Consider the following 26,317-nt stretch of genomic DNA (forward strand, 5'->3'; position numbering starts at 1 on the left):
AATATAATGATTATATTTTCAGAAGCACATAGCAGGAGCACATGGCCCATTAATGGATGTTTGTGTCAATTTCAAGGTTAAAAGACAGTCTAGAACTGGCTAATAAGGTTAGAAACATGAAATGTGCAAATATTTTTAATATTTTGTTGGTTTGTGGAACAAGAGTGTTTGAGATTATATTGTGTATGTGTATATATAGTGTCTGTATGTGTGTGCTTATTCACTCAGTTGTGTCTGACTCTTTGTAGCCCCATGGACTGTAGCCTGCCAGGTTCCTCTTTCCATGGAATTTTCCAGGCAAAAATAACTGGAGTGGGTTGCCATTCCTTACTCCAGGGATCTTCCCAACCCAGGGTTTGAACCTGAGTCTCTTGTAAATCCTACATTGGCAGGCGGATTCTTTAGCACTAGCACTACCTGGAAAGACCGTATATAGTGTCCATCCTTAAAGTAAGTTCATCTGTCATCCCTGAGCTCCCACATATCTGATAACTGATATGGTAATTAAGGCAAAAAACCTTGGGAGAATAAAGGAAACTTTGTAGTGTGCTCCCTAAAATTCCAGCATTTTTGAGTGACAGAGAGAACTCTATCTATATGGTTGATTTTGGCCTGTCCATGGCAACCCACTCCAGTATTCTTGCCTGGATAATCCCATGGACAGAGGACCCTGGTGGGCTAGAGTCCATGGGATTGCAGAGAGTCGGACACGGCTGAAGTGACTTAGCATGTACACACCAATAGCAACATAAAAACTGCACTATACTTTTTGGTGAAGTTTTATTTGACTATTATACAATAGCTCAGTTGGTAAAGAATCCTCCTGCAATGCAGGAGAGTCTAGTTCAATTCCTGGGCCGGGAAGATCCCCTGGAGAAGGGATAGGCTACCCACTCCAGTATTCTTGGGTTTCCCTTGTGGCTCAGCTGGTGAAGAATCTGCCTGCTGTGCAGGAGACCTGGGTTCGATCCCTGGGCAGGGAAGATCCCCTGGAGAAGGGAAAGGCTACCCACTCCAGTATTCTGGCCTGGAGATTTTCATGGACTATACAGTCGATGAGGTCACAAAGAGTCGGACACAATTGAGCGACTTTCACTTTCACATTATACAATACTTTATTTTCCCCTTCAGTTCAGTTCAGTTCAGTTCAGTCGCTCAGTCGTGTCTGACTCTTTGCGACCCCATGAATCGCAGCGCACCAGGCCTCCCTGTCCATCACCAACTCCCAGAGTTCACTCAGACTCAAGTCCATCAAGTCAGTGATGCTATCCAGCCATCTCATCCTCTTTCGTCCCCTTCTCCTCCTGCCCCCAATCCCTCCCAGCATCAGAGTCTTGTCCAATGAGTCAACTCTTCACATGAGGTGGCCAAAGTACTGGAGTTTCAGCTTTAGCATAATTCTTTCCAAAGGACACTCAGGGCTGATCTCCTTTAGAATGGACTGGTTGGATCTCCTTGCAGTCCAAGGGACTCTGGAGTCTTAACAAAAAAAAAAAAAAAAGGAAAATTAAGGGGCACCTTTTATTCCTGTATTATCCTAACACAATTTCCCCATTAAGCTATGTGGAATTGCAATATATCCACCCAAAGAAAATGCAAAGCTCGTTATAAAGAATGTGAGTATTAAAAACTGGAATAATGATGCTAACTTGGAACTGCAGAAATCACAGGCCTCATAATCATTAATTTTACATGTTTCAAATAGTGTGCACTATTGCCTTTCTGAAGCAGGGCTTCATGAGCTATGATGAAGACGACCAAATGAAATCTTTCTGAATGGTTTATACATAAACATCTTCTTCAGTTTAGGGCTATGGTCAAAGTTTATGAAGCCATTCTTCATCTCCTTATTGACTTTAGGTTTTTGTTTTTTACCAGAAAATCCATTGTATTATTTTTTTCAGCTCTCATTTGCCTTATGAATCTTTTTGTTGTTGATTTCATGTATTTTTATCAATAGAAATAATTTTGAAAGGCTACTTATTTGTGTATTTTATGATTGTGTGAATTTTATCATTTATGGGTAAGATTAGAACATTTCCTTTAAATAAAACCATTTTGGTTACATAATCCTTCATAAATAAATAAAATGCACTTAAATATAAAATGCTTTAATGTGTCATACTGGTTCACAGTGGGTTTAGGAATATACTTGCTTTCTTTAGCAAGGACCACCCTTATCTACGGCATATGGGGAAGAGTGATCCTTGGTAGTAAGCTGTTTCCCAGAACACAAAATGGTGAGGGATTTCTTTATTGTCACTCTTTTTCATGAGCTCATGTCTCAGGTGAAGTTCAACTTTGTCAAATGTTACTGGAATTTGAAATAATCTATAAGGAAATGGATCAGTGTTCTAATAATATGTGGAAGAAATGATCTTGCCAAGAGACGATGTGACTAACCTTTTAAAAATCCCCTTTAATTTGTCAAGCTTGAAAACAATTCATGATACACCACATTTGCATAAGAAGTAGTCCACAGAAGTTATTCAGTCTCCAAGTTGTCCATTTGTCCCAATTTCCTTTTTAAATATGGACAAGGAAGAACCTCAGATAGTTCTGAGCCTCGGATCATGGAGAACAAGGAAAGAGGGGGTATATCCATGAATCTTGGGCTATTTAAGAAACTTTCTTGCCCTCAAAGTAGGAGGTCTCCACAGTTGCTGTGCTGACATCTTCCATTTGAAACTGGTTTCCATGGTGAGTATCCGTGTGGGCAGCTGCTTCACTCTTATTTAGCGGTTAATCTGTAGAAAACTGCAGATAGATTGTTCTTTCAGGCCTTAGGCCACTGGACCCGAGAAGCCAGGAATGGACATGAATAAGAGGACTGTGAATCTTCTGGAGATCCGGGGCTTTGAGTTGAATGGAGAGTATAAAGTGGATATTGGGTTGCCTGCCTTGGGCAAATGGAGAGTGTGTACAGTGTTTGGCAGGAAGGATATGGATAGTTGAGGGCAAGAAAAGCTAACTGGCAAATATGACAAACTCTCCACCATAAGACTCCTCTTCCATAAAGTTTGTTGCTGGAAAGTGACTTCTCAGCTAGATAGTCTTGCTCTCACTACTCTCTCTGCATATAACTGGTGCCATGTGACTGGCACTCGACAGTGGAATATGAGTGAATTGTGTTCTTCCAGGCTTGGCCTGTGCAAATCCTCCTCCACATGATCTTCTCTCTCCCCTCGTTTGCCGGCTGGATACCAGTGCCTGACATGCCCTTGCAAGCCTCTTGTTGAAGATAGTTTTAACCTGTAAGAAACAGAGTCCTCCATGGCAACCTATTACAGTTAGACTTTATGCCTTTGAAGAATCAACATGTTTTATGATAAATTAGTGTAATGTGGAAGTTTACTTATTACAGTAGGCATATTTGCCTTTATATAGATCATCTTAATTTATGTATGATAATATTAATATATGATCATCTCAGTTTGTATCTGATAGTGTTAGATATTGAGATACCCACTTTCCTTTTTTTGAAGGGGCAGAAAAAGCGGGAGTCTTTTATTGTATAAAGTTTTGTTCTCATTTATGAGATATAGACTTGTATTATAAAAGAATGGGAAAAAAAAACAAACTCTTTAGTGTGGAGAGTATACCAGTGTCCAAAACTTGAAAGAAAATGAAAAAAAAAAAAAAAGCTGGTCTCTATATGTATGTCGATGGCAGAAGGAGGGAAAGGGGCTAATGTGTATCCAGAATATATTAGATGGCAGCAGTTGGATTACATGCTTTAATTACATCTCCTTTCTAAGAAATACCAGACTTCATACAGATGAGAAAATCTAGGCTCAGAGAAGTTAATAACTTTTACAAGTTCAAAATATGACTAAGAGGTCAAATCAGTTTCCAAACTCAAAATTCATTTCACTTTTTGACTACACCATGTTGCTTCCAGATAAAATTTTCCAGTTATCTTGTATAGCATTTCTTTGCTTTCATCATCATAATCCTTGTCATTGTCATTGTCTTCATCACCATCAGTAGCAACCGTTTTATTGTGACTGTTATCACTGTCGTTATAATCCCACTTAGTGTTTAGTATGCACCTGCTGCATGACCAGACCTAGACTAGATACTTGTCATGAACTATCTCTAACCCTTCTTATCAACTTGTTTTTATCCCACTTATCATTTGTTCAGCCCCTTTTGTGTGTCAACAACTAGACCAGATGCTTGGCGTATGTTATCTCCAACCTCACAACAGCCCTTTGAGTAATTCTTTGTGTAATAAGAAAATAATTCTTATTTCTGTTTTCTGGAATCAGAAACTCAAGTTTGGGGAGACTGAGAAACCAATCCAGAATTCACACCCTCTGGAACAGGTGGGTTCATCTGGGTTCTTTGGCACAGAACCAGGATAGTATTCATTACTCCTCCACATGTGTAGTATAGCATGTTCTCTCTCTCACACATTGCATTATTTCATCTCAAGAATTTCATGAAGAATTCTTAACATAGGTAATTCTTAAAGGAGAGCATATTGAGTTGCATTAGGGGCCTTGACTCAAAGCTCAGCTTGTCCTGGTGGAAGATCTAAGGCTTGAATCTACCTCTCATTGCAGTGCTCTTTCCTCCCACTTCACAAGGCCTACTTTCAATGGCAGCTTCTACGAGCTGAACAATGGAGTCCCACTGTTCATAGAACCAAGGATCAAATGTAGTCGCTCAGTCTTATCTGACTCTTTGCCACCCCATGGACTGTAGCCTGCCAGGCCCCTCTGTCCATGGAATTCTCTAGGCAAGAGTACTGGAGTGAATTGGCATTTCCTTCTCCAGGGGATCTTCCCAACCCAAGAACTGACCCTGAGTCTGCCACATTGCAGGCAGTTTCTTTACCATCTGAGCCACAAGGGAAGCCCCCACTGTTCATACACACATGCAGATGGTAACCAAAAAGTCCCACCGATCATACTTTTGAAGCTAAGCTTCGCATCTGTTGTTTGGAGAAGATGACTTTTCAAAGAAGCATCATTTACTGTATTCTCTATAAGACAGAGTTTAATTAATGCTTTTTGGAGGGAGTTTCTAGTTAGAGATTATTAATTTTACCCAGGTATAAAAGGTGGAGATAAAGTAAATATTAGAAAAAGAAGTATACTTTTCACTGTCATAAAACACCTTGTTAATCTTTTTATTATTTACTTTAGCTGCTCACAACTACATATAATGGCCCATAGAACCAGAACAGAACGGGACCAGAACCTGAGTGGGCTATGGGTAAGCTCAGTATATACTGCTGACTAGGAGTGTAAGGAAAGTGAAAGTGAAGTTGCTCAGTCGTGTCTGACTCTTTGTGACCCCAAGGACTGTAGCCTATCAGGCTCCTCTGTCCATGGGATTTTCCAGGCGAGAGTGCTGGAGTGGATTGCCATTTCCTTCTCCAGGGGATCTTCCCAACCTAGGAATTGAACCTGGGTCTTCTGCATTGCAGGCAGATGTTTTACTGTCTGAGCCACCAGGGAAACCTTACAGGTAGTGTAAGGAAGTGGAGGCCTGTTCATTCTCAACCACTTTTGAAACAAAAAGTTGCTTCTTCAGACTGTGTCTCAAAAACGTTTTATTTTTTTTATTTTTTATTTTTTTTTAATTTTAAAATCTTTAATTCTTACATGTGTTCCCAAACATGAACCCCCCTCCCACCTCCCTCCCCATAACATCTCAGTGGGTCATCCCCATGCACCAACCCCAAGCATGCTGTATCCTGCGTCAGACATAGACTGGCGATTCAATTCTTACATGATAGTATACATGGTAGAATGCCATTCTCCAAAATCATCCCACCCTCTCCCTCTCCCTCTGAGTCCAAAAGCCCGTTATACACATCTGTATCTTTTTTCCTGTCTTGCATACAGGGTTGTCATTGCCATCTTTCTAAATTCCATATTATATATGTGTTAGTATACTGTATTGGTGTTTTTCTTTCTGGCTTACTTCACTCTGTATAATCGGCTCCAGTTTCATCCATCTCATCAGAACTGATTCAAATGAATTCTTTTTAATGGCTGAGTAATACTCCATTGTGTATATGTACCACTGCTTTCTTATCCATTCATCTGCTGATTGACATCTAGGTTGTTTCCATGTCCTGGCTATTATAAACAGTGCTGCGATGAACATTGGGGTACATGTGTCTCTTTCAATTCTGGTTTCCTCGGTGTGTATGCCCAGCAGTGGGATTGCTGGGTCATAAGGTAGTTCTATTTGCAATTTTTTAAGGAATCTCCACACTGTTCTCCATAGTGGCTGTACTAGTTTGCATTCCCACCAACAGTGTAGGAGGGTTCCCTTTTCTCCACACCCTCTCCAGCATTTATTGCTTGCAGATTTTTGGATCGCAGCCATTCTGACTGGTGTGAAGTGGTATAAAGATGGCGGAGGAATAGGACGGGAAGACCACTTTCTCCCTCACAAATTCCTCAAAAGAACATTTCAACGCTGAGCAAACTCCACAAAACAACTTCTGTAGGCTGGCAGAGGACATCAGGCAACCAGAAAAGCAGACCATTGTCTTCAAAAACAGGTAGGAAAAAATATAAAAGACGAAAAAGGAGACAAAGGAGGTGGGGAGGGAGCTCCGTCCCGGGAAGGGAATTTTAAGAAGAGAGGTTTCCAAACACCAGGAAACACTCTCCCTGCCGAGTCTGTGGCGAGTCTTGGAAACACAGAGGGCAACATAACAGGAAGGAAAAATAAAGAAATAATTAAAACCAAGAGATTACAAGCCCAACAGTAACTCCCCCAGCGGAAAAGCAGCACAGACGCCTGCATCCGCCATTGGGAAGTGGGGGCAGGGCAGGGACGCGCGGGAGGCACGGGCTGCAGTGCTTTGTAAGAATCGGGCAGGGACGCCCCACGCGCAACCAGAACGATCTAACTTGGGCTAGCAAACCAGCCTGTGGGATAGCTACCGCACGAAAAGCTCGAACATAAGACACCGCCAGGACCGAGCACAGAACGAAGGACGGAACGGAAAAGCCGGCTGCAGACCATCCCCCGCCGGGGACAGGCAGCCAGAGCCGTAAGGACTGGAAAGGGGCAATTGCAGACCCGGAGAGACTTTACCTACCTAACTGCAAGCAGGCTTCTTTGCTAAGACTTCTGGGGGTGCTGGACAGTCACAATCTGCCTCACGGGGGCCGCCAGCGGTCCACCCAGAAAGCTGAGCAGCAGCCGCAGAAAAGGTGACAAACCGCGGCCATCGCGCTCGCCAAACTCCTGAGCTACTCGGACCTGGGAAGGGCACAAAGCGCAGTCCCAGCCGAATCTGTGCCTCTGAGGGCTGCCTGAGCGCCGAACCTGAGCGGCTTGGACTGGGGAAGTACACGCAGCCTAGGGCCGGCCCCAGCTGTAGCTCTTGACAGTCCTCTGATGTTCCCCTCCTAACCTTGTCGAGAAAGTTAAGGAAGTGCAGTTTATTTAAAATGTTGTGTTTAATTTCTGTTATATAGCAAACTGACTCAGATATATATATATATATGCATATATATATGTTCATCTTAATATTCTTTCCCATTTGATTTATCTCAGATACTGAGAATAGTTCCCTGTGCTATCCTATAGGACCGTATTGTTTATCCATTTATTTATATATACTTTTCATCTGTTAACCCAAATTCCCAGTCCTTCCCTCCCCTACCTCTCCTCTCCGTTGACAACCACAAGTCTGTACTCTGTATCTAAGTTGATTTTGGTTATTAGCTATGTGAATTTGTGTCATATTTTAGATTCCACGTATAAGTGAGAGTATATGATATTTGTCTTTCTCTTTCTGACTTCACTTATAATCTAGGTCCATCCATGTTGCTGCAGATGGCATTATTGCATTCTTTTTTATGGCTGAGTAGTCTTCCGTTGTATACACACCACATCTTTATCCATTTATCTATCAATGGACCTTTAGGTTGTTTCCATGTTTTGGCTCCTGTAAACAGAGCTATCCGTGGATGTTTAGGCTGTCTCCATGTCTTTGCTGTTGTGAATAAAGATGCTGTGAACACAGAGGTGCAGGCATCTTCTTGAATTATAGTTGTGTCTGGGTTTATGCCCAGGAGTGGGATTGCTGGATCATACGGTAACTCTATTTTTAGTTTTTTGTGGAACTTCTATACTGTTTTCCATAGTGACTGCACAAATGTATATTTCCACCAACAATGTAAGCGAGTTCCCTTTTTTTCACATGCTCTCCAGCATTTATTGTTTGTGGACTTTTGTATGATGGTCATTCTGACTAGTATGAGGTGATACCTTGTTTTAGTTTTGATTTGCATCTCTGTAATAATTAGCGCTGATGAGCATCTTTTCATGTGTCTGTTAGCCATATGTTTGTCTTCTCTGGAAGAATGTCTATTAAGGTCTTCTGCCCACTTTTCAATTGGATTGGTTGTTTATTTGTTACTGAATTGTAGAAGCAATCTGTTTATTTTGGAAGCTAAGCCCTTGTTGGTTGTATCATTTGCAAATGTTTTCTACCAGTCTATAGGATTAGACCTGAGTTTTGAATCATGACTCTGCCATGTATTATATATGTCATATGGGACAAAGCTTTCTCAGTGTCATCTTCAACGTCCATACAAACAACAGGATCAATAATCCTTCCCTTCCAAAATTGTGTGGACCTTGGCAAGTTTGCTCAAAATAGGCACTCAAAAATGAAAGAAAATATTTCTAAGTAAGTTGGGTCACCCAACCAGAGGCAAAATTTGTCACCTTTAAATGAATTTTCTTATTAGGTCATGTTATCTTAATAACCTATGGGAAATGTTAAAAGACTAGAATTTGTCGGAACAAACACATTTTTGCATGCTTCTGGGAAAGTAAGTCAGATAAATAAATGAACCATCTGATTTGACACTTCAGCTCTGAAATGGGGCAGAAGAGAGTTTAAAAAGTTTTTTGGACTTAGAATCAATGCTTTGAAAGGCACTTAACCAACTGTAAATACATAAACCCCTTTTGGGAGGGCAAGCTGGTCGTATCTTCAGAAGCCTTAGAAATACCATAAACTTTGAGTAGTAAGTCTATTCCAAGAAATCCATCCCAGAGAAACCAACAATCAGAGATACTCAGTCAAAAACTTACATAGAATACTGTTTATAATTTTTTTTAATAATAATGAAAAATTGGATGCAATTTAAGTGTCTAACAATAGGAGATTAGTTAAAAATGTGGTATTTTTTCTTTAAAATAATCTATTATGAAGCCATTAAAATGTATTTTCAAGTAATGTTTGATGACATAGAAAATGCTCAAATATAAATTTAAGTGAAAAAGGAGAATATAAAGCTAAATTTACAATGTGATGCCAATTTTGTAAAACTGAACATTTAACATAATTATTTTTATTCAACTTAAAAGGAATCAACCAAAATATTGTCACAGCATAAACAGTTAAGACAAATGAATTTCAAATTTAAAATACCATTCCATCTCTTTTCTCTATATCTGTCTTCAGCTCGGGTTAATAATCATGAGCATAGTATGACACAGGCCATATTTTCGTTCATGTTTTGTTTTCCTCCAAATTCTGACATAAGAATATATAACATTTATTGACAAAAAAATCATATGTTTCCTTTAGATTTAACTACAGAGGGACTGCAGTTTAAGACATTGCCTTTTCTTTTGCACCACTGCCTTTATAAAATGTGGGCCCTTTTTGGCAAATGTTTGGATGAGCGCACCACATGCATTAGCTTTGTACATTGTCTGAATTATCCAAAAGGAAAGAGAATGTTGTAATGAAATTTGCATATCTAACCAGTTAGTTAAGGGAATTTAATGGGCATCCATTTTCAAGGAGATTGCAGAAAAGCTACCAGGACATAACAAAAGTAAGTGAAGACGCAGTAATTAGATGTTTTTTAGTCATCCTCAGGAAAAAAAAAAGTATTTGCAGGTGGCCTCTACTCAAAGCCAGCCCTGCCAAATGTTGTGGAATCCTATCTCAGGCAAAAGGAAATCAAGAGAGAGTTGTAGGAAAAATCTGGACACATTGCTTCCCTGAACTCTGTAACACATTAGGGCCCAAGCAGTAATCCTTCGGGACCCTTCCAGTCAATTATTAAAGAGAATAAATAGACATCATTCATTCCTCTAGACTTGTACCATCTACTGATAAAGAAATTGTGGGCTGCTTTTATCAATGAGAGAACTGTGCACTTGGACCAGCAATTCCTGCCAGGACCATGGCTATTCCTAATAGAGAAGTACCAAGAAGCACTATGCCTGAAAGAGACTTGACATTTTCTTCAGCACGTGTGAGATACCCACTAGGTGCTCCTAGATAAAATGTGGAGAGAGGTCATCTGTATGCAGTTGGAGTTTCTGAGTGAAAACGAGAGAGACAGCCAGAGAAATAAAATATATTTTGGTCCTATTTCCGTGGAAGCTATTTATTTTCAGATCAAAAGCTCAAGTTGTTTACCAAATCAAGATTTTCACACTCTTCCACCTGTGGGGGCAGTGAGCTAGATCAAAGTCCTCAGGACTGATCCAGAGTAAAACTGATGCTGAATTGGATTTATGAGGAATGTTGCAGTGAATAAAATGGAAATGGAACACCAGAGTATTAGTCCCAATATTGTACAGAATTGTAAGAATGGGTGGTATGTTTCAACATACTCACAAATATATACTGCTGATTTCTGTTGTTCTAAAGTATTTGCTATAATATCTGATTAACTCAATATACCATTAAGGTTCATATGACCCAGTTTTAGTTTATTAATTATTTTGGAATAACTCTATTTGCAAGTATTAATATTTCTTGACTTTTATTCTTTCTTTCTCTTTATTCCAAAAAATAAAGAGAAAGATACACCTATTTTTATGAAACTAGAATAAAGCTCTGTTTTGTAATAATCATTTGAATCCATTGGAACCTTTAACATATTTGAGATACGAGTTCTTAGTGATTTCATCTTTCTCTGTTTCTTGAAACGTTTGCTATTTAATCATCCTAGGAATTATTTTCTCATTCAGTTCAGTTCAGTTCAGTCGCTCAGTCGTGTCCGACTCTTTGCGACCCCATGAATCGCAGCACGCCAGGCCTCCCTGTCCATCATCAACTCCCGGAGTTCACTCAGACTCACGTCCATCGAGTCCGTGATGCCATCCAGCCATCTCGTCCTCAGTCGTCCCCTTCTTCTCCTGCCCCCAGTCTCTCCCAGCATCAGAGTCTTTTCCAATGAGTCAACTTACTTATCAATTATTCCCAGATATACTTTAAAAAAATTATAAACAAACACAAGAGTAATTAAGGAACCTAGAAGGATAGTAAATTATTAAAATAAACTATCACTACTGTTTCATGCTTCAGGTTCTCTTTTTGAGAAGATATAAAAGGGGACTGGAGACATCATCTTTGTACTCCACTCTTTTGTGGAATGTAACTTTGAACTCATAATTTCTCATACTCTGTCCATAATGGCAAATTGAAGAAAACTGTAAGAGGAAGATATTTCACAACTGCGAGATGATTCAGAATCCTAATGCAGACAGATTAGGAACATTCTATAATCTGACAGTGAAATTCATTTCATAAGCAAAAATTTCAGACATTCAGATTATGATGTCCTGGATAAATTTTCTCAAATTCAAAAATCAATAATGATCCAAAATAAAATTTTAAGGATGAAAAAGATATTTGGTTTCCTCATAGTTAACTGTTAACACAGAAAGCACATTACCATCTATATTTGTGAGAAAAACAAGACCATTCCATTTTATTTAAAAGATGTGTGACACCCTTCTTTCACCTGTTATGATATCTCTGCACCAAACTTACCTGATACAGTTTGTAATCAGCAAATGCTGAAGACAGATGTGTAAGAAAAGGTGATTGGGGGAGAAAGTCATGAGGAAATTTAAAAACTCATTGATCATTCTAAATTGTGTTTATAGATGTAAAACTGAAAATGGTCTTAAGTATAGAGCAAAGAAGATACAACCAAAATTATATCATCCAAGAGACTGAAAAATTGCTTTTAAGTGTTGCATTTTGATGATGCAAATTCAGTAAGAACCAGGATTAATGATAAGCTAGAACCTATTCAATATGTATTTGAAATACAGAATATGTACTACAGAATGGATACATCCCAGGTTCATGCCTGACTGCTGATGGGCAGTTAGTTGCATTTAAAAGATATTTTCCATTTTAGGCATATATAACATTAAAATCATGAAAGTATAAATTATAAATCTGTGCTTACTATATTCAGATTTTCATTAAAATTTCTAAATGATTTTCACTATCTACTTTTACTGATTTTATCTTTTGGTAAATAAAATATTACACAAATATAAATTAGTAAAGAGAGTACATTGGGTCCAGATGTTAAATGGCACTGGCTATTTTTCCTGGCATATGAGAGCAAGGCTTTAGCATGTGGACTAGAAGTAGTTAGGTTCTTGAACTGGACCCAGGTGTGATGTTGAAGCAGGAATATTTTGTGGCACAGTTCTGGGAGTTAGTTTAAAACAAGGCACATGTGGTAAAAATAAATTTTGGGACCAAAAGTACAATTAAATAAAAAGTGCTAATGTCTTCAGACAAACACAGCAGTAGATTTCTTAGCCAATCCTCCTCTGTCCTCCTCTGCTTCCCTTTCTTTTTGCTTCTATCTTCTCCTTCTTTTCCCTCCCAGTCTCTTCCTCCCCCTTCTCTTGTGAGTCTGGGTTAATTTAGGAACTGCTGAAAGAACATCTAAATGGCTGTCCTTACTTTATTCTAATTATGGATCAGGAGAAAAAAGTGTTGGCTGTCTTTCAAGGAAAGCCAATCCACTGAACTCTTCCAGTTTTTTTTTTTTTTTCTTTTCTCCCAAACCCAAGGGATTTACATGCTCTCAGAGAAAAGATTCTAAATAAGGAATAATGATCTTAATCTCAACTAGTATGGTTTGTAGGACAGCCTTTTCGTAATCTCGATTGCTGCAAATGAATGATTTAGTCTGTATATTTATTGAGCAGCTACTATATGCCAGACACTGGGAATAATTTTTAAAAAAGACATAATCCTGTCTCTCAAAGAGAAATGCGTTCAAACAGTAAACAATTGCCATAATTTGAGGGCAAAGCCAGCCAGGCGTGCTGCAGTCCACGGGATCTCAAAGAGACAGAGACAACCAAGCAACTGAACAACAACAGGAAAAGCAAGCAAAGAGAGGAGCAAAGAGAAAATCAAAGACGAGTTTACTTTCCCAGAAGCCTGTTGAAGAAATACAAACAAAACGCATCCTGAGTTTAAGCTTTAATTTCACAGCTTTCCCTATCTGATTTGCTTATTTTATAAGTAAGCCAACAAGATTTGTGTACTCAGTGACAACACACTGTCTCACAGAACTAACATAGATTTTATTTTCCTAAGAATTTTTACCCTTCCCTTTGTTTCAAGGTGTATGGAAAAGAAGAGTCCCTTTGGTAAGCCAGCCCAGTGAGAAAGATGCCTTATCTTTGGACTAACCTTTTGCCCAAATAAACTAATGTTTCTTGCCAGTGGCCTAAATCTCTGTCTAAAAGGTCCATAATGTCATAAAATGGATTTTTTTTTGTTTTTTTTTTTTTTTTTTTTTTTTGCTCAGCTCACCCACCAGGGTAGTAAAAAATAAAATAAAATCTATATCCAAATACACACAATAAATTTCCATTGCTCTAGGGGCAAAATAAAAGCACTTCCATTTCCTTTTTATTCTGGATCACAGACCTGACTGTTTCTTTTACCCCCTCTCAAATGAACTTCCGACCTTCAAGGTCATTTTCTTTTTAAAAGTTATCCTAGTGACATCTAGAATAGCTCTCTCTGGGAATACCTTTTTATTTTCCCCCTCTCACTTAATTTGCCTCTTATCCACCTTTCTCTCAGGTCCCATATTTTCAGTAATGCTGATTGGGCAACTATTTACTTTTTGCTTGAGTTTGAAAAGCACATCAACAGGCACATAAATGTGTTTTGGATCTCATCCATGTAGAAATATTACTGGTAACTTGATGAATCTGTAAGTAATTTTACAAAAATGTTTAGTGAGTTTTGCCAAGGACGTCTGACCCCCGGCATTGCTCCACTGATGTAAGTTTTTGAGTGCTTGGCCTGTTCTGATCAGTACCAGCTGTTCATGCTTCAGTTGTACACATCAGATGTTAAGTGAAGGAGAAAAGACAGCATATTCTGACTTAGGCTTGAAAGTTTGTGAGCTAGGACAGAAATAAGACTGCAGTTGAAAGCGAAGCATGTCTTTCATGCTTCATGTTAGGTTCAGTTGTACCTTCAGTTCAGTTCAGTTCAGTCGCTCAGTCGTGTCTGACTCTTTGCAACCCCGTGAATTGCAGCACGCCAGGCCTCCCTGTCCATCACCATCTCCCAGAGTTCACCCAAACTCTTGTCCATCCAGTCGGTGATGCCATCCAGCCATCTTATCCACTGTTGTCCCCTTCTCCTCCTGCCTCCAATCCCTCCCAGTATCAGAGTCAGTTCTTCGCATGAGGTGGCCAAAGTATTGGAGTTTCAGCTTTAGCATCAGTCCTTCCAATGAACACCCAGGGCTGATCTCCTTTAGGATGGACTGGTTGGTTCTCCTTGCAATCCAAGGGACTCTCAGTTGTACCTTCAGTTCAGTTCAGTCGCTCAGTCGTGTCCATCTCTTTGCGACCCCATGAATCGCAGCATGCCAGGCCTCCCTGTCCATCACCAACTCCCGGAGTTCACTCAGACTCACGTCCATCAAGTCAGTGGTGCCATCCAGCCATCTCATCATCCTCTGCCGTCCCCTTCTCCTCCTGCCTCCAATCCCTCCCAGCATCAGAGTCTTTTCCAATGAGTCTTAGCATAATTAAAAATCTCTCTCAATCAGATGCTGCATAGAGCAGATAGAGTATCTCTAACAAAGAATAAAGATTCATTAAAATAGTTTTGTTTGATAAAGATTTAAAAAACTGTTTGATTTTTTGTACAGACTTCTTCACAGACTTCCAAGGAAGAAAATAAAAACAATAAAATATTGATAATGTATTGTGATTTCCTTAGAGAGCAGTAAGAAATCTATTTCAGGACACATTTCAGTAGGAGTTAAAATTATTTAGGTTTTTAAATTTTTTGCTTTGAAAGACCATGAGGTTAGTGAAAGCATGGGATATTTTAAGTATATTTACATCCAACCTAAATGCCAACACAGAGATGCCCCTTCAGTTCAGTTCAGTTCAGTCACTCAGTCGTGTCCGACTCTTTGTGACCCCATGAATTTATAAAAGTGGAAGTACGTATTCTTCCACTTTTAAATACTTTCTTCCACTTTTACATACATTTCTTCCACTATTACATACATTATTCCACAAATACATACATAATGGAATGTATGTATTTCATTACATCTAAACACATACTGCCTAGGGCGTGGCTCCCAGTATCATAACATACGTTTAAGGTTTAGGGCCAGGCATAGTTGTTAAAAACTAGTATTGAGAGAGTGTTAGTTAAAGCTTTGGAGTAGAATGTCCATCAGACCAAACAAAACAATAGCCCTATTGACAGTAACCAAAAAGTGGAAATGACCCAAATGATGAACCTCACTGATTAATGGAGAAGTAAACAGTGGTATATCCATACAATGGGAAAGTATTCAGCCACTAAAGGGAATGAAGTGATACTTGCTACAGTGTGGATGAATTTTACAAATTGTTGTTGTTGTTGTTCAGTCGCTATGTCCTACCTAACAAACTGCAGAATGCCAGGCTTCCCTGTCTTTCACTATCTTTCAGAGTTTGCTCAAACTCATGTCCATTGAGTTGGTGATACTATCTAACCCTCTCATTCTCTGCTGTCCCCTATTTTTTCCTTCCGTCTTTTGGAGAATCAGGGTTTTTTTCCAATGAGTCAACGCTTGGCATCAGGTGGCCAAGGTATTGGAGCTTCAGCTTCAGCATCAGTCCTTCTAGTGAGTATGTATTCAAGGGTGATTTCCTTTAGGATTAACTGGTTTGATCTCCTTGCTGTCCGAAGTAAAAGTGAAAGTCATTCAGTTGTATCTGACTTTATAGTCCATGGGATTCTCTGGTCACAGAATACTGGAGTGGGTAGCCATTCCCTTCTCCAAGGGATCTTCCCAACCCTGGGATCGAACTGAGATCTCCCACATTGCAGGTGGATTCTTTACCTACTGAACCACCAGGGAAGCCTTGCTTGCTGTCCAAGGGACTCTCGGGAGTCTTCTCTGGCACCACTATCCAAAAGCATCAGTTCTTCCTTGCTCAGCCTTCTTTATGGTCTGACTCTCACATCTGAACATCACTACTTGAAAAACCATTTTTCTGACTATGCAAATAATGTCGGCCATGTGATATCTCTGCTTTTTAATATGCTGTCTAGATTTGTCGTAGTTTTCCTTCAAAGGATCAATTGTCTTAATTTCATGGCCACAGTCACCATCTGCAGTGGTTTTCAAGCCCAAGAAAATAAAATCTGTCACTGTTTCCACTTTTCCCTCTTCTATTTGCCATGAATTGATAGGACTGGAAGCCATGATCTTAGTTTTTTGAATGTTGACTTTTAAGCAAGTTTTATCACTCACCTCTTTCACCCTCAAGAAAAGGTTCTCTAGTTTATCTTCACCTCCTGCCATTAGAGTGGTATTATCTGCATATCTGATGTTGTTCATATTTCTTCCAGCAGTCTTGATTCCAGCTTGTGATTCACCCAGCCCAGCATTTTACATGATGTACTCTGCGTAGAAGTTAAATAACCAGGGTGGCAACAACCCAGTCTGTTGTTCCGTGTACAGTTCTAACTGTTGCTGCTTGACCTATATACAGGTTTCTCAAGGGACAGGTAAGATGGTCTGGTATTCACATCTCTGTAAGAGTTTTCCACAGTTTTTTGTGATCCACACAGTCAAAAGATTTAGCATAGTTGGTGAAACAGAAGTAGATGTTTTTCTGGAATTCTCTTGCTTTTTCTAAGATTAGTGAAAGTTGGCAATTTGATCTCTGCTTCCTCTGCCTGTTATAAACCCAGTTTGTACATCTGAAACTTCTAGGTTCACATACTGCTGACGCCTAGCTTGAAGGATTTTGAGCATAACCTTGTTAGCAGGTGAAATGAGTGCAATTGTACAGTAGTTTGAACATTGTTTGGCACTACCCTTCTTTGAAATTGGAATGAAAACTGACCTTGTCTAGTCTTGTGGCCACTGATGAGTTTTCCAAATTTGCTGACATATGGAGTATAGCACTTTAACAGAATCATCCTTTAGAATTTAAATAGTTCGGCTGAAATTCCATCACCTCCTCTGTGTTCATAGTAATGCCTCCTGGGGCCCACTTGAATTCACACTCCAAAATTTCTGACTCTAGGTGAGTGATCACACCATTGTGGTTATCTGGGTCATTAAGACCTTTTTGTATACTTCTTCTATGTATTCTTCAGTTCAGTTGCTCAGTTGTGTCTGACTCTTTGCGAACCCATAGACTGCAGAACACCAGGCCTCCCTGTCCATCACCAAGTCCCAGAGCTTACTCAAACTCAGGTCCATTGAGTCGGTGATACCATCCAGCCATCTCATCTTCTATCGTCCCCTTGTCCTCCCAGCCATCTCATCTTCTACCGTCCCCTTGTCCTCCCAGCCATCTCATCTTCTATCGTCCCCTTGTCCTCCCAGCCATCTCATCTTCTATCGTCCCCTTGTCCTCAATCTTTCCCAGCATCAGAGTCTTCTCCAATGAGTCAGTTCTTTCCATCAGGTGGCCAAAGTATGGGAGTTTCAGCTTCAGCATCAGTCTTTTCAATGAATGTTCAGGACTGATTTCCTTTAGGAAGAACTGGTTGGATCTCCTTGCAGTCCAAGGGACTCTCAAGAGTCTTCTCCAGCAACATAGTTCAAAAGCATAAGTTCTTTGGAGCTCAGCTTTCTTGCAACCTCTTAATATTCTCTTCTGCTTCTCTTAGGTCCTTATTGTTCCTGTTCTTTACTGTGCCCGTCCTTGCATGAAATGTTCCCTTGATAGCTCCAGTTTTCTTGAAAAGATCTCTAGTCTTTCCCATTCTGTTATTTTTGTTTTCTTCTACTTCTTTGCATTGTTCATTTAAGAAGGGCTTTTTATTTCTCCTTGCTTTTCTCTGGAACTGTATTCAGTTGGATATATTTTTTCCCTTTCTCCTTTGCCTTTCACTTCTCTTCTTTTCTCAGCCATTTGTAAAGGCTCCTCAGACATCCACTTTACCTTCTTGTAATTCTTTTTCTTTGGGATGGTTTTGCTCACCACCTCCTGTACAGTGTTATGAACCTCCGTCCATAGTTCTTCAGGCACTCTGTCTACCAGATATAATCCCTTGAATCTATTCATCACCTTCACTGTATAATCATAAATGATTAGATTAGGTCATACATGAGTGACCTAGTGGTTTCTTGTACTTTCTTCAATTTAAGCATGATTTTTGCAATAAGGAGCTCGTGACCTGAGCTAAGTGAAAGAAACAGGAAATAAAAGATCACATATGTAAAGATTTCATATATTTGAGATGTGCAAAATAGATAATTCCACATAGACAGAAAATGGAATGAAGAGTGACTCTCGATGGGAATAGTATCTCTTTTTTAGTCCCTAAGTTGTGTCGACTCTTTCATGATCCCATGGACTGTATGTAGCCCTCAGGGTCCTCTGTATATGGGATTTCCCAGGTAAAAATACTGGTGTGGGTTTCCATTTCCTTCTCTAGGGGATCTTCCCAACCATGACTCTTACATTGGCAGACATGTTATTTGCTACTGAGTCACCCAAGAAAGCCCCATTTGTTGGGAGACGATGAAAATGTGCTGGAACTAGATGGTGCTAACTGTTCAACTTTATAAATAAAGACCACTGAGTTAGATACTCATAAAGGGTAAATTTTAAGTGATGTGAATGATGTCTCAATTTCAAAAATTGTGAGTAAGGGAAAGCAAGCCAGCCTGTAATTTTGAGAGATGATATACATCTATTTCCTTTTTATGTGCTCTCTATTCTATCCCTCTGAAACTGTATATTAGAAAGTGTCATGGTATTATCCAGGTCTCTTAACATTTCTTTCACATTTTCCTTTTCTTTATCCTTCTCTGCTGCATTCTAGGTAGCCTTAGAAAAACGAATTTCCAGCTTACAAATTTTACTTTTTAAGTATGTCTTTTTTCTTGCTAGTCTATGTACTGAGATTTACCTTTTAACAATTATAGTTTTTCTCTTTTACCTGTTCTATTTTCTCTTTTAGATATTATATTTTCAATTTGTCTGGTCATTTTTTCTGTCTTTTGTTTTTTCAGTCATTTATTCAGTTCCTTCTTTTATTTCCTCAACAACAATAAACAAAATTTTCATGATCTCTATCTGATAATTACAGTATCTTCAAACTTTGTGAGTCTAATTCTTCAGTTTATTGCTTCTATCAACTCTCACTCATGGTACCCTTTCTCCCCGAGTATGTTCTTTGTGTATGTGTGTGTAGTAGAAGGTGGGCGATATTTTCTTTAGCATGTATGGTAAACTATGGGGGGTGATTTTAAACATTAATCCATTTCCAGAAAAGATTTGGTGTTGCTTCAGTTGTGTGCCTGAATAAACAAGCAATCCAAAACTTTAAAATTAAAAACCAGTTTGAATATATTCAGAACGCCCCAATGGCATCAGTTGTAACGTGAAACCTGTGCAAGAGCTAAATATGGCTGCAAACACTCAGAGGCGATTTTTTCATTTCTTTAAAAAAGATTGTTTCTAGGAAGCCACCTGAAAGTTATTTTTTTCTTCCATGTTTCTCCTTTTTAAGATAATTTTTATTTTAGTGTAGAAAGAGGGGTTTCCTTTTAAAGATTCTGGCTTATCTGGGGTTCCCTGATGGCTCACCAGGTAAAGAATCATCCTTCAGTGGAGGGGATACCGGAGAAGTGAGTTTGATTCCTGGGTCAGAAAGATCCCCTAGAGGAGGAAACAGCAACTTACTCCAGTATTCTTGTCTAGAGAATCTCATGGACAAGAGGATCCTGGTTGGCTACACTCCAAAGGCTCACAAAGAGTTGGACACAGCTGAGCACAGTACAATTATGAATTTATTTTTTATGAGACCTAATTTTTATATCCTGCTAAGAAAACATCATAAATTAAAATGAAGAATCTTATTTGTACAGAAATATATATTGCAGTTTTATTTTAAATATCCCCAAACTGGAACAACTCAAATACCAATCCACAAGAGAACAGGTAAACATACTGGGTTTTGTTTTTTTTTTTTTTTTTTTTGAGAGAGAACACTACTTAACATTAATTTAAAAACTTAAGCTAACTGATCCTCAAAACAAAATTGATAAACCTCAAAACGTAGAGTGAAAAAAATCAGACCAATCAACTGAATCCAGGCCAAGTTAATCTAGAATAGTAAAAATCTAAATAGTAAATACAAAGGGGAAGTTAAGACTAGCCAGAGATAGAAGAAACAATATCTTTCTTAAAAATTTTCTTGTATCTTTTAGTGCGGTTGCATGTGTGTGTGTGTGTATGTGTGTGTGTGTGTGTATTTGAGAAAAATCACCAAGTTAAAGTCTGCATATTTCAGTTTATGTAGATTTTATCTCAATAAAACAATGAAGAATATGTGGAAGAATAAACTAAATATTTGACAGTTTTGTAGATAAATGAAAGCAAAGTAGGGTCACTGATGCCCTAGAGAATCTTCAAGAAAATTAGAGATACCAAGGGAACATTTCATGCAAAGATGGGCTCAATAAAGGGCAGATGGTACGGACTTAACAGAAGCAGAAGACATTAAGAAGAGGTGGCAAGAATATACAGAAGAACTGTACAAAAAAGATCTTTAAGACCCAGATAATCATGATGGTGTGATCACTCAGCTAGAGCCAGATATCCTGGAATGTGAATTCAAGTGGGCCTTAGGAAGCATCACTACAAACAAACCTAGTAGAGGTGATGGCATTCCAGTGGAGCTATTTCAAATCCTGGAAATTGATGCTGTGAAAGTGCTGCACTCAATATGCCAACAAATTTGGAAAACTCAGCAGTGGCCACAGAACTGGAAAAAGACAGTTTTCTTTCCAATCCCAAACAAAGGCAATGCCAAAGAATGCTCAAAAAACCACACAATTGCACTCATCTCACACACTAGTAAAGTAATGCTCAAAATTCTCCAAGCCAGGCTTCAGCAATACGTGAACCATGAACTTCCAGCTGTTCAAGCTGGATTTAGGGAAGGCAGAGGAATCAGAGATCAAATTTCCAACATCCACTGGATCATGGAAAAAGCAAGAGAGTTCCAGAAAAACATCTAGTTCTGCTTTATTGACTATGCCAAAGCCTTTGACTGTGTGGATCACAAGAAACTGTGGAAAATTCTTCAAGAGAATTCTGAAAGAGATGGGAATACCAGACCACCTGACCTGCTTCTTGAGAAACGTGTATGCAGGTCAGGAAGCAATAGTTAGAACTGGACATGGAACAACAGACTGGTTCCAAATAGGAAAAGAAGTGCGTCAAGGCTGTACGTTGTCACCCTGCTTATTTAACTTATATGCAGAGTACATCAAGAGAAATGCTGGGCTGGAGGAAGCACAAGCTGGAATCAAGACTTCTGGGAGAAATATCAATAACCTCAGATATGCAGATGACACCACCTTTATGGCAGAAAGTGAAGAACTAAAGAGCCTCTTGATGAAAGTGAAAGAGGAGAGTGAACATGTTGGCTTAAAGCTCAACATTCAGAAAACTAAAATGGCATCCGGTCCCATCACTTCACGGCAAATAGATGGGGAAACAGGGGAAACAGTGGCTGACTTTATTTTTCTGGGCTCCAAAATCACTGCAGATGGTGACTGCAGCCATGAAATTAAAAGATGCTTACTCCTTGGAAGGAAAGTTATGACCAACCTAGACAGTATATTCAAAAGCAGAGACATTACTTTGCCAACAAAGGTCCGTCTAGTCAAGGCTATGGTTTTCCCAGTGGTCATGTATGGATGTGAGAGTTGGACTATAAAGAAAGCTGAGCACTGAAGTACTGATGCTTTTGAACTGTGGTGTTGGCAAAGACTCTTGAGAGTCCTTTGGACTGCAAGGAGATCCAAGCAGTCCATCCTAAAGGAGATCAGTCCTGGGTGTTCACTGGAAGAACTGATGTTGAAGCTGAAAGTCCAATACTTTGGCCACCTGATGTGAAGAGGTGACTCATTTGAAGAGACCCTGATGCTGGGAGGGATTGAGGGAAGGAGGAGAAAGGGACGACAGAGCATGAGACGGTTGGATGGCATCACCGACACGATGGACATGGGTTTGGGTGGACTCTGGGAGTTGAAATGGACAGGGAGGCCTAGCGTGCTGCAGTTCATGGGGTCGCAAAGAGTCATACATGACTGAGCGACTGAACTGAATTGAAGGATTACAAATACATGGTGTATATCCCAGTATTTTCTTCAATTTGACACATGATCAACATCAGTAATTATGTCAACCGTTTTTTTTTTTTTCTTTTTACACTGACTCAAAATTTTCCTTTCAAAAGCATTTCTATGAAACTATTGGCAATTCACAAACAAGATGAAAATTTTGTACCCACTAACATTTTAAACAGCCATTGGGTAACTCATGTATTCCTTTTTTTGCTCTTATCTCACATTGAATCCATACTTAAATGCTTTTAATACTATCTAAAAATTATATTTAAATTCTGATTGCATCTCTCCACTTCCATTATCACCATCCTAGCCCAGCCATGAACATGTTTTAACCGGACTCTTACTCTTTGTTCTTATTTCTACCTGTTTCATTTTGTCTTTCTACGAAAGAGGAGAAAGTTTTGTTTTCAAATATGCCAGATAGATTACCCCCCACACATCCTTTAGAGTACAGGTCAAGGTCTTATCTGGTTCAGCTTCCTTTGATGATCTATCTCCAGCTAACCTTTTTTTCCTTTTTTTTCCTACTGTGCTGCACCCTGATCTCTCCACTAACCAGGCTGTACACTCTGTCCTTCCAACACAGCGTAAATGCCTCTGGTTCACTGTCTTGACACTCATCATCCCTTCTGTTGAAAACACTTCCAATGTATCTTCATGGTCTGAATGTCAGCTAACTTTATTGAAGTGTCTACTCACATGTGAAGTCACCAGGGAGGCATATCCAGATGAACTATCTCAAATATTACACACTCCTCCATCCCCTGTGCATATGATATCTCCTTTTACTACTTGACTGTTTTTAAACCCTTATGATCACACACACATACACACAGTTTCATTTTCTGTCTCATTTTGCTTAAAAGTAAAGTGCATGCACGTGGAGAGTATCGTTATTTTGCTCGCTGCTTTATCTACATACTCCACCATTCTACCATATAGTAGTTACTGACTTATATATCTCCAGAACCGATGCCACAGTAGAAATTTCCTAAATGTTAGTTTAATGAATATACTCAAGAAATTTATATTTGAGAGAAAAAAAAATGATGTCACATCCCTCTCCTTGAGGACGAGAGAGAAGAAAAAGACTGTTAAAGACTATTCTCCCCTGACATATTATTGTATGCATCAGTTTTGAAAGGAAAAGTATGGGTTCTACTGATATTACAACTTATATGTTGGTGGAAGAAGTTATTTGATGCTATGTTCTTTATTTCCCATTCTTTTTATCTCTGTGCTTTTGTCTTTATAAGTTATCTTGACCTAATTCAAATTCACTGAAGCTTCAGTCTGCTGCCCATCTTCTGTTAAATCTGTTCAAAAATTTTTAATTCCAAACACCTTATTTTTCAGTTGTACAGTATTCAATTTATTTTCTCTTCTGTGTCTCCATTTCTTTGTTAAATGATTATTTTTTCAGTTATTGTCTTTATTGCCTATATTTCTTTAACATATGTATAATGACATTTAAAATTCCTTTTCAGAAGTTCTAATCTGCGATGCTATGTGTCTGCTTCTATTTTTTATTTTTGCTCTTAATTTTGGTTGACATTTTTCTGTTTCTTTACGTGTTTTGAAATTTGTGGTTGTATGTCAGGTATTATACATTAAAAAACAAACAAACAAACAGACAAAGAAATATCTGTCCCCCATCCCAGCAAGAGAGCATTCTCTCTGGCAGTTAGGATAAGAAACTGATTATGTATCGATTGATTCAGGAGATGAGCCATGGCAGCAGTGGGTTGCAATTTAACTTCCTTTTTTTTTTTTCTTCAGTTCGCTAGAACTTTTTAATTCTTCTGTGAATATTGTGTTCCTTTTTAATTGAAATACAGTTGATTTACTGTGTTTTGTTAGTTTCAGGTATACAGCAAAATGATTGAATTGTCATATATATGCATGTAAATATTTATATATGTGACTCTGAAAAAGAATTTCAGGTTCTTTTCCGTTATAAGTTATTACAAGATATTTAATATAGTTCCCTGTGCTGTGCAGTAGGTCCTTCCTGGCTATATATTTTATACATGCTGCTACTAAATCGCTTCAGTCGTGTCCAGCTCTGTGCAACCCCATAGATGGCAGCCCACCAGGCTCCCCTGTCCCTGGGATTCTCTAGGCAAGAATACTGGAGTGGGTTGCCATTTCCTTCTCCAATGGATGAAAGTGAAAAGTGAAAGTGAAGTCGCTCAGTCATGTCCGACTCTTAGCGACCCCATGGATTGCAGCCTACCAGGCTCCTCCATCCATGGGATTTTCCAGGCAAGAGTACTGGAGTGGGGTGCCATTGCCTATGTTAATCCCAAACTCCTAATTTATCTTCCCCTCCTTTCTGCTTTGGTAACTGTAAGTTTGTTTGTTTGTTTGTATTTTTGTCTATGGGTCTGTTTCTGTTTTGTATATAAGTTCATTTATTTGTACCATGGTTTATTTTTAATTCCACTTATAAGCAATATTATGCAATATTTGTTATTCTTTGACTTATTTCACTCAGTGTGGTAATCTCTAGGTGCTTCCATGTTGCTGTAAATTGCATTATGTCAGCCGGTGGCTCAGGGGGTAAAGCATCTGTCTACAATGCAGGAGACCTGGGTTCGATCCCTGGGTTGGGAATATCCCCTGGAGAAGGAAATGGCAATCCACTCCAGTACCATTGCCTGGAAAATCCCATGGACAGAGGAGCCTGGTAAGCTACAGTCCATGGAGTCGCAAAGAGTCAGACACGACTGAGTGACTTCACACACACACACAACAATCCATTTTACAAATATATCACATCTTTTTAATCCATTAATCTGTCAGTGGACATTTAGATTGCTTTCATATGTTAGCTTTTGTAGACAGTGCTGTAGTTAACACTGAGGGTGCATTTCAAATTATGGTTTTCTCTGGATATGCACCCAGGCTGCGATTGTAGCTTCACACTGTAATGCTACTTTTAGTTTTTTTCAGGAACATCAGTATTGTTTTCCAGGTTTCCCAGGTGGTGCTAGTGGTAAAGAACCGGGCTGGCAATGCAGGCAATGGCACCCCACTCCAGTACTCTTGCCTGGAAAATCCCATGGATGGAGGAGCCTGGTAGGCTGCAGTCCATGGGATCGCTAGGAGTCGGACATGACTGAGCAACTTCACTTTGACTTTTCACTTGCATACGTTGGAGAAGGAAATGGCAACCCACTCCAGTGTTCTTGCCTGGAGAATCCCAGGGACAGAGAAGCCTGGTGGACTGCCATCTATGGGGTTGCCCAGATTCGGACACGACTGACACGACTTAGCAGCAGCAGCAGCCAGTGCAGGAGACATAAGAAGCATGGGTTCCGTCCCTGAGTCAGGAAGGTCCCCTGAAGGAGGGCAACAACTCCAGTATTCTTGCCTGTAGAATCTGTGGACAGAGGCACCTGGGGGACTACAGTCCATGGGGTCTCAAAAAGTCAGACTTGACTGAAGCAACTTAGCACATAGCATGCTATTCTCCATAATGACAGCACCAATTTACATTTCCACCTACAGTGTGGCAGGGCTCCCTTTGCTCAGCAGCCTCTCCAGCATTTCTTATTTGTGTGTTTTTAAAAATTAATTTTATTAGAGTATTGTTGATTGACAATATTGTATTAGTTTCTGCTGTATAGCAAAGTTATTCAGTTATACATATACATATAAACACTCTTTTTGTAGATTATCTTCCCTTCGAGGTCATTACAGAGTACTGAGTAGAGCTCCCATGCTATACAGTAAATTCTAATTACTCACCTGTTTTATATATAGTGTTGTATACATGTCAGTCCCCATCTTCCAATTTATCCCTCTCTCCCCTTCACTGCTTGGTGACTGAAAGTTTGTTTTCTACATCTGTGACTATTTCTGTTTCATAAATAGGTTTGTAGACGTTT

At 39.2% G+C, this 26,317-nt stretch overlaps 1 protein-coding gene across 2 annotated transcripts in view; it reads left to right on the plus strand.

Annotated features, from left to right (window-relative positions):
- The first annotated feature begins 6,393 nt into the window (after positions 1-6,393).
- Positions 6,394-26,317, plus strand: part of LOC138072369 (lysozyme C, kidney isozyme) — a 55,442-nt gene continuing 35,518 nt past the window's right edge. For both annotated transcript variants that reach the window (XM_068963463.1, XM_068963464.1), the window contains exon 1: positions 6,394-6,526. The gene's annotated coding sequence lies outside the window, so the exon portion shown is untranslated. The remainder of the gene's footprint in view (positions 6,527-26,317) is intronic.

This window comes from Capricornis sumatraensis, unplaced genomic scaffold, assembly GCF_032405125.1.
Source record: "Capricornis sumatraensis isolate serow.1 unplaced genomic scaffold, serow.2 scaffold13, whole genome shotgun sequence".
NCBI classification, from domain to species: domain Eukaryota; kingdom Metazoa; phylum Chordata; class Mammalia; order Artiodactyla; family Bovidae; genus Capricornis; species Capricornis sumatraensis.